Source organism: Apium graveolens, chromosome 5 (genome assembly GCF_009905375.1).
Source record: "Apium graveolens cultivar Ventura chromosome 5, ASM990537v1, whole genome shotgun sequence".
Taxonomy (NCBI): domain Eukaryota; kingdom Viridiplantae; phylum Streptophyta; class Magnoliopsida; order Apiales; family Apiaceae; genus Apium; species Apium graveolens.
Window position 1 is genome coordinate 78,568,212 of NC_133651.1, and position 9,624 is coordinate 78,577,835.

Consider the following 9,624-nt stretch of genomic DNA (forward strand, 5'->3'; position numbering starts at 1 on the left):
GGCATCCGAATTACATTTTCTTAACATTGATACGTGGAACACGTTATGAACTTGCTACATATTCGGGGGTAGGGCTAGCTCATATGCTATCTTCCCAATATGTCTTAATATATCCAAGGGTCCAACAATTCGTGGACTTAGCTTCCCTTTCTTTCCGAACCTCATCCTTCCTTTCCAAGGGAATACCTATAACAACACTAGGTCCCCCACTTCCTATTCCTTGTCCTTTCATGTCAAATCAACATACTTCGTGTTCCCATCTTGGGCTACTACCAGCCATCCTCTGATTAAAATCTATTATATCCTTGATCCTTTGGACTACTGCGGGTCCGAGCATCTTGCGCTCTACAACTTCATCCTAACATAAGGGAGATCGACATTGTCTTCCCTCAAGGATCTCATAAGGCGATATCTCAATACTGACATATGATCTATTATCATAAGAAAACTCAATCCGTGTTAAGTGATCATTCCAAATTCTTTCAAGTCTATTGCACAGACTCTCATTATAGCTTTTAACATTAGAGCTTTTGCTTCTCAATACCCATTATTTTCCAGTTCGTAATCGCTACTACCTTCCGTTCCTAATATTATACTGGTTATACTTTTGCTCGTTAGCGTTCTATAACCTTTTAATAACCATGCCAACCTTAGTATCACAAATGTATTTCCATTCCGAATACTACCACAACTTTATTACTACTTTTTCAGCTATTTCTATTTTCGAAAGCTTAATCCTTCATATTGAAGTAAAAGAATTTATTGAGAGATCATTATGATCATGAACACTTGTTATATCGCATAGTTAGTACAGAAGGTGGCCAGCCTTTAGTACTTGACAAGCAATTAAATAATAGATGGTATCCTACTAGGCTTCTATCACACAGATAGATAGTCATTCGGCAATACCTCCCCTTTCTGGAAGGGTTGTTCTTCTCAGCTTACATGAAATGAAAAGAAGAGAAAAGAACGAATTGAAGAGAATTGTATATATGAAAAAATATACTGCCACAAAATATCTGGCTTGGAACCTACCTCTGAACTATAGAGGTTTGTCATAGGAGAACAAAACATATATGTATTTATATCAACATCAAGTATTATAGCATCGCATTTCACATGCCTAAATATTTTCGCCATTCCGTCCATCATTCTATGGACCCATGCTCTTCCTCGAGCTTATACACAATCACCTTTGAAACTCCCTCGATATCGAAAATCGAATCTGGGATCTCATTCTAGACCTCATCGTTACTAGAATCCATTTCTATACCGCAACCTTCTTCGTATGGGTAATACTACTCTTTATCGATAAGAAGGAATAAATATATCATAGGTAGATAATCGACTTAATTAGTCTATCAATGATAACTTATCCACGACCCGATTAGTGGTACTTACTCTCAACATCCATTCCAATACAACTCTCACGGTTGTAAGTAATCAGCTCATTACTCTCAGAATCATTCCTGCATTACTATGTCCCACCGTTGACCTACTGTAGTCATTCGTTTTCCATGAAGTTTTGATAGCTAACCATACGGAGTCCATTCATATCATATCGAATTCTTCTAAGGAGGTAACATGATCACCGTTCTTGATTCATGAAGAACACTCCTGATCCTTACGTACATTCATGACGTGAAGCAGATAAAATTGCAGAAGAGTTTCAATGAAAGCAATGATAGCAGGTTAATACCATTCTTAATCATATGCCTTCAATAGAAGACTTAACTCAAAGGTTTGTTTAGTCCTTTTTTTTTGAAACATGGTCCAGGCTCATTCTCAAGATAGTATCTCCTGAGATAGATAGCCCGCTCATGGCGATTACACGAATTAAACCTTTACCAACTACTATTACGGTTGGGTATTGCACAGTCATCAGAAGGAATGTCAATCTTCCAAACCATAATACAACCTTCATAGCTTTAACCATCATCACGGTATTCCTTTGGCACAAGCGCCTATAATTATCCTCTTACCTTTAAAGTGTCGGCCACCTCTTTGGCCTTTCCTGATAGTAAAATTTCCTTACAGTCAATGTCATTTTAACCACCTCCAAATAAATTTTCTACCTTATTTCAATCACAGCTTATGCGAAAATGCTTTTCTTTAATATCTGATGAGTAAATAAAAAAAAATATCCCCATTTTTCCATAAGTTATTGCCTCAATCTTTAGAGGTTAATCACTGTCACGACTGACTCTCAATCATACTTAGAACATCTTTTATCTTAGGTCCTAATTGCCCTGAACAATTTCGACCTTTACTGGTTCAATCCATACTTTCTCGTGGTTTAACACGTGCCCAACTTGGCATCATTATAATTATGTCATATTTCCTTTATCAACATTTTTATTCTTGAGAATTTTGAATATTTCCTTTCTCCTTGTAAAACCTCTAAGGTTATCCTTCAATCGTTCCTCCTGTATTCCCTATATACAGGGCATATCAAAATACCATTTACTAATACTAGAACCATTGTCTATATACTTCTGAAAAATTTCTCCACTGATCCTTAAAGGTTATTATTACCTTAATCCTTTCCAATTCATACTGTCAAAACTCATACTATCCCTATTAAGGGTGAAATGCCAACCTTTATGCATTCCCCTAGGATTTGTTTTAAGTTACCGATGTTCTATCCTTAATTCCACCTTTAAAAAGGTACAAGCATCCTTCCATGGATAAATAAAGTCATATATCCCTGATAAGGGTATCTTATTCAATCATTTCCACCTCGATAGTCTATACCGAATTTCACAATAGCATCCTTATTCAAGTTAAGGTCAATCCACATGGCCTCCAAAAGATAAAAATGGTTATCCGCTTTTCTTTCCTGATTTGGTAATGATCACATGGATGATCTGGAAGATATTGGTCGTGTTCAATGTGAACTTCTTCTTAATAAATCCTTATTTACTTTTGTTGTTTATCTCAACAGTCATCTCAATGTTGGGATATCTTTCATACCTGGCATCTCCCTTCCTGGGTATCAAGCCACCGGTCTTACACTTCACATTCTTGAAGGTCACTTCCTTCATCCAATTTTCCTAATTTCTTACTTCCTTGTCTCCTCAGTCTATCCGCGTCTCAATATTTATCCTTCGAACTATCTCAAGGTTTCCTCAAATCCTCCCAACTTACAGGGGATAAAATATATTTATCTCTTATGCCTTCAACCATCAATTTAACTCATGGTGAATCACCCTCATCCTGACGATTATATACTTTTCTATTTCTATTGCTACGAGTCTTTAGGGTTTCCTCATACCCAACTTCCTTATCATTCCTCAAACTCTATTGCCTTTATATTCCTTTCCACTTCAGTTTCTTTTTATTTTCCTTTCTCTTATCATTATTTCATGAACCAACACAACATAAGCATTGATTTCAAATATCCCGTCATTCTGGATTCGTGTCCTCAGAACGAATCTTGATAACTTTTACAACTTAGATTCATAATTCATCATACTCATCCGCTTTTGTTCTAGCTCCAAAGCTTTTACACTACCTCCATAACCTTGGGAAGTACTTTCCCGAAAATAATTGTCTGAACTTAAATCAGTTTATTTATAATCTCTTGCTCCGTGCCTTCCTTGGCCTTTCACCAGCGGGTGGCCTCTCTCTTAGGAGGGTAAGTGACAAAAATAGTCTTTTGTGATTCGTCAATCATTTAGAATCTCAAATGATTCCTGTATTTCCTTTAGCCAGGCTCTTGCCTCGACTGGGTCAGCTTGTTCCTTGGAACTCTGAGAGCTTAGCGACTTAAAGGTCCTAAAAGAATTTCTCACCACATTGTTTCCTCAGGGTGGTGGTTGGGGATAATAGTCTAAGTTCTGTCTAGACTGGTCCATAAATTGTCGTATAGGAGTACCATCTCGGGTCTCCTTTCCTTACTCGACTTTCTGTTTCCTTAGTATGAAATGTTTCAACCTTCTCCCATAATCGGGGTTATCTTATACATTAAAAACCTTGTTTTCCACTCTATTATGTTATGGGTTCTTTCTTTCTTGATGGCAACCTCCCTGACTATCATATTCAGGGTTTGCCCTAAATCTTATTCCTTAAACTATGGCTCTCATCTAAGTTCTCATCCTTAAGCTCTTGAACTTTTGGAACCCAATTTCTGTAGGAACACCTCACTATCCCCTTATCATCTTTCTCGGTGTGGATTTCTTCTCCCAGTCATTGACTCTCTGCCTTCATTCATCACTTTTTCTGGCACAATATGTTCTTTTCCAAAAATTCGGTCTGTATTGTAATCTCAAACAGCTTTTCGGTACCGGCTCCGGTTACCTTCAGTTCTATTTCCATTTTCTCAAAATCTCTTATAAACTATCCCAAAGACATTATCATCTTGGGTCTCTCCTTTTTACTAAGGGCATCAGCCACCACATTGGCTTTCCCCGAATGATAAAGAATCTCCCAATCATAATTCTTGATTAGCTCTAACCGCCTCCTCTAGCGTATGTTGAGCTCTTTCTACATAAAAATGTACTAGAGCTCCTATGGTTTGTTTAAATCTTGCACTTCTCTCCATACAAGTAGTGCCTCCAATCTTTAGGGAAAAACTATTGCCACGAGCCCAAGCTCATGGGTGGGGATATCGAATTTTATATTCCCTTAATTGTCTTGACGCGTACGCGATTACCTTGCTGTGCTGTATATGAAGCACCCTAATTCCTTATGCGAAGCGTCACTATATATCACAAAATCTCATTTTCCATCCGGCAACGCCAACATAGGGAACGTCACCAACCTTTGCTTCGGTTCTTAAAAGTTGTTCTCGCATTTCTCTGTCCATTCGAACTTCTCAGTCTTACGAGTAAGCCGCGTTAAAGGGGCTATTATCTTTACAAACTTGAACGAACCTCCGGTAGTGACCGGCCAATCCTACCTCTGGTAGTTTCCCTAACCATGGTCATCAATTCCTCAGTGGTCCTTTATTCATTATTGTCAGGATCCTCCACGGGATCCTCCTCAGCAACAATCCCTTCTAGGACAACATCCTCAACCGCTACATCCTCAATATGAACATCATCCGGTCCTGCGTTAGGACGCTCTATCGGATCCACAATCCGATCTCCAATTAGTAATAAAACATCATCACGTTGTTGCTCCTCAACCTCAGGGTTCAGAGTCCCGCTACCATATACGATAACGAACTACTCTTCTATCACGATATTTATAAGGGTTCCCATAAGGGTTTTAACTGTCAGTACTACGTTAGGTAGCCCGACTATGAACTTGGCAAGAGTTCTTATTATCTTAGTTATTATCTTAACGTCACATCATCTCTGAGGTTTATAACGCTTAGCTCTGATACCACTTCTGTAACACCCCCAAATCCGGGGTCGGGGATCCGGGTTGTCACGAGTTCCATTTCCCTTAATAACACCCAATCTTAATAATTAATCAACTACTATGTACTGTGACCCCACAATAAACACACACACCACACGTTATAGTCTCAGAGATGAACATCCAAAAATAATCACAAGTCATTTTATTCCACAATTATCTGCCAATACACCTTAAAAGGTTTTCTGAATAAATTTACATTTTCTTTGCCATTATTACAATTCATAAGTATACATAAATCTGGTACATCAAAAGTTGAAGCCTAGTCTATTGGTAGTTCCTACCTTAGCTACAACGACTTCAACGCCTATAGGAAGCTGCAGAACGTTTCCTATCCGCTCGCGAATTGGGAGCTTGGTCCTGTTCATCTTGTCTATCTGATGTTGTGTGATGAAAGAAGAAAGCAAGGGTGAGCAGCAAGCCCACCAAATAATATGTATAATAATTACAATATATGAGCCTTCTCATAGTACTCATGAAATTCTTGGTCAAAAGAAATGAACCAAGTTTGATATCTTAATGCGATGAAGTCGCAAAATATTCAGTATATATACATATATACTTTTCAAAATCTTGGAAGTCCTCTTCCATGCATAATATACACAGAGTTCCAGTGTATAACTGTATAAAAATATCGTTGCAAGGTGATCTCATGTATCTAACCTTGTCTCAACGGTTTTCTGAAAATCTTTGTCATGCATAAGATAATCATTTACTAGATATAAGTTTAAAAGATGAAGTTACAAGATACTCCAATATACTTATATCTTTTCCAAATACTACTTGAACTACCACCGTTCAAGTTATAATTAGTTTCAAAAGTTCACCACGTAGATGAGACTACAAGACCAGATTTGAATAGATTAAATCTTTAAAATATCATCAAAATAAAATGAAGTTACGAGATACTTCATTTGATGCAAACATCATTTTGAAAACTTGACCCTGCCAACACTCAACAATCGCCCAACCGTAGCCTTTCTATCGAAGTGCTCTGGGTAGTGTTGCAGAAATATCCAATTGGATGATGAACTCATTACGGGAGTTTGCCGCGCCAGGAAGACCACTTACGATGATCAGTCGTAGTAGTGCAACCCCACCATTTTTACATGTAGAGGAGAACCTGTCGGATTTACTTGTCAACCGAACACTGAACTCCTAAGGAATGGACCGCCTTAGCGGAACTTCCAGGCCATTTGGGCCAATATAATAAGGCTGGGCCGGCGCCACTCGACCACTTACGCCACTCCTAGTTCAGATGAAATCCATGACTCTGAAACGTAAAGCTCGTTCCCCCTTTCCCCAAGTAGAAACTTGTTGATACGGCTCCACCAAGAAGTCGTATCTAGTTGGAAAGGATAACTCACCGATATTTCCCAGGCGATGCCTGTTAATGGATTAACTTGTTCCAAGAATTTTACTTCCCGAGTGTTGGGTAAGTAATCGATTCATTTAACAAAACAGCAACCTTGTTGCGAATATAAAACACACCACAGAGCCGGATCCCTCAGGTTTTGAGCGAGTATTTAAATCCCCTTCGAAAGGAGGATCTTAAATATAAAAATGAGTTTTGGGATCCGCTCTAACTTTTAAAAATTATTTTGAAGACTCGCAAAACATTTTTAAGAATGTTCGGAGTGATGCTGATTTAACAAAATAAATCAGTCCCAATATATTAGAAAATATCTGAATATTATTATTTAAATAATATTTCCATAAAGAATAATCTTTATAAAATTAATTGAAGTAGAAGTTTTGAAACTTATACTTGAAATGAATATTAAATATCCAAAGATATACCTATACGAAAGTACTATCTTTATTTGAATAATCAAAAGTGAGTTTGATTATCGACACCTTATTCTTTAATAAAATAAAGAATATATCTCAGCAAATAATCGGAGTCATAGATCCTCAAATGAATATTCAAATAATATTCAATAAATAAAATAAGCTGAGTCATAAGCCCTCGAATGAATATTCGAAATAATATTCAATAAATAAATAAGCTGAGTCATAAGCCCTCGAATGAATATTTGAAATAATATTCATTAAATAATAAGCTGAGTCATAATACCTCGATATGAATATTATAAATAATATTCATTAAATAAAATAAAGGAATCATACATCCTCAAATGAATATCCAAGTAATATTCAATAAATAATATAAAGGAGTCATAAGTCCTCAAATGAATATTCAAGATAATATTTATTAATAAATAAAGTTATCGAATAAACCTTATTCGATTAATAGTTTTGAAAACTATAACCATATATATATATATAAATATATATATATATAAATCTACTCGGGATCCTCGACTCCCGGGTTTAGAAAATGTTTTCACCTTTTGGGTCCCTATATTAAGGGTATATACAAATTACCGCTATCCTCTAGCATAGGTATTATCAACTGAATCAACAGATATATATGGAACGAATACGAAACAGGCATGCATATATACCATATCACATGCTACAATATATCGCAAAAATTTGCTAATAACAAATATGCATTTATCGCAAGATCATGCATATACACATATACATCACAACAACAGTTATAACGGGTAGAAAACTTGTCTGAGCGACTGGGGGTGATAAAAGGCTCGGGACGAGTCTGGTAACCTATAAACAACAAGTTGGAATTAAACCAAAGTCACTTGTAATCTATACTCTAACTACCTTAGACTCTAACGGCTCGCTTTGCGCTTACTGATTCTCTTAAGTCACTCGAGTACCCTCGGCTCCACCATTTTTTATAATTTAACTATTACAAGTTTTAAGGCGATTCCTTCGCGAGTGTCATACCAACTGCCTAACCACTTACCATAATTGTTTCATACACTAATTAACCCTTTTTTCGTCTTTAACCTATGTTTCAAAGTAAGGCGAGGGGAAAAGTTTCTTTCGCGAAACGCCGTTACTTAAAACGATCGTTTCTCCTAAACCGTACATCAGAATCAACGAACTATATATCAAAACGAAGCTCGTAACATGAACTATCTAAACATGGTAATGGTCATAATCTAGCAGGGAGTTCTCGGGTCCAAATGTTATGAACAAAAGCAGTCTAAAGTAAATCGGACATTACGACGGCTATGTTTACGCGATTACCATGGTTTAAACTACTCCAATTAACCACCAACCAACTCATAACCATCAATAAAACAAAACTTCACCTAACCATACCACATCAGTCCATAATCTCCAAGGTTTTCAACTCAAACAACCACAATCAAGACCTATGAACTATAATCAAGCTTCAATTACCAAAACACTTCCAAATCAAACCAAACTACTAATAATCACAATCCATGCTTCTCATTTCACAAAACCAACCATTAAACTTACTAACAAATAAAGTAAAGGCTAGGGTTTGAAGTTTATACCTTCCTTGGGAGGTGTTAAGTTGCTAGGAAGCCTTAGGGAGCCTCCTACAAGCTTGATCTTTCCAAAGAAATCAAGAACACAAAGTTAGGCTTTGAAGTTTCTAAAAGTCCGATTTAAAGAACTGTAACAATGAGGGTCTTACCATGATTATTTGGACGAAACTTGTGAAGAAGAGTTGTAGGCCATCTCAATAACTTTCCATGAGCTATAGAACACAATATTTGAGTGAGAAATGAAGGAGATACAGCAGTTTTAGTGTGCTGATTCTGTTTTGGCCGAGAGCAATGGAAATGGGGGAGGAAATGCTTTTGCTTTCTTGTGTTGGTGGAATATGTGGTGGATAATGATGGGTTGTTTTGATATTTTGCTAGGTTAATAATAAACAAAGGAGTTAGTGGAAGATGATCTCACCATTTGCCATGTGTTGGTGATTTGTGGTGAGATGAGATCATCCCTAGTTAACTATATAATTAACTAGCCATTCCTTCCTAACTATCATTGGTTTCTTGTTTGATCAACCATCCACTTGCCTTGCCACTTGCAAAGGTATTTACAAGAGTCGTTATTCATTTCTTTGTCCGGTTATCACTCAATCTCGTTGATCGTTTGGTTAAATACCTTAATGGTTTTATTGATAAAATCTTCTTGGTATTTTTAATACCTAAATTAATTCTCCTTTATAATCCTTGAATTTAAATCCTTCATCTTAATATTAATTCCTTAAATCCCTTAATGTCTGGTGGAAATCTCGGGGAAAAATAAAAGTGCTCGTTTTCAAAATCCGACAGCTTTTACATACACTTATTTTCTTTATGGAATACTAATACGATCTTAGAATTTCCATAAACAGTACCTATATATCGT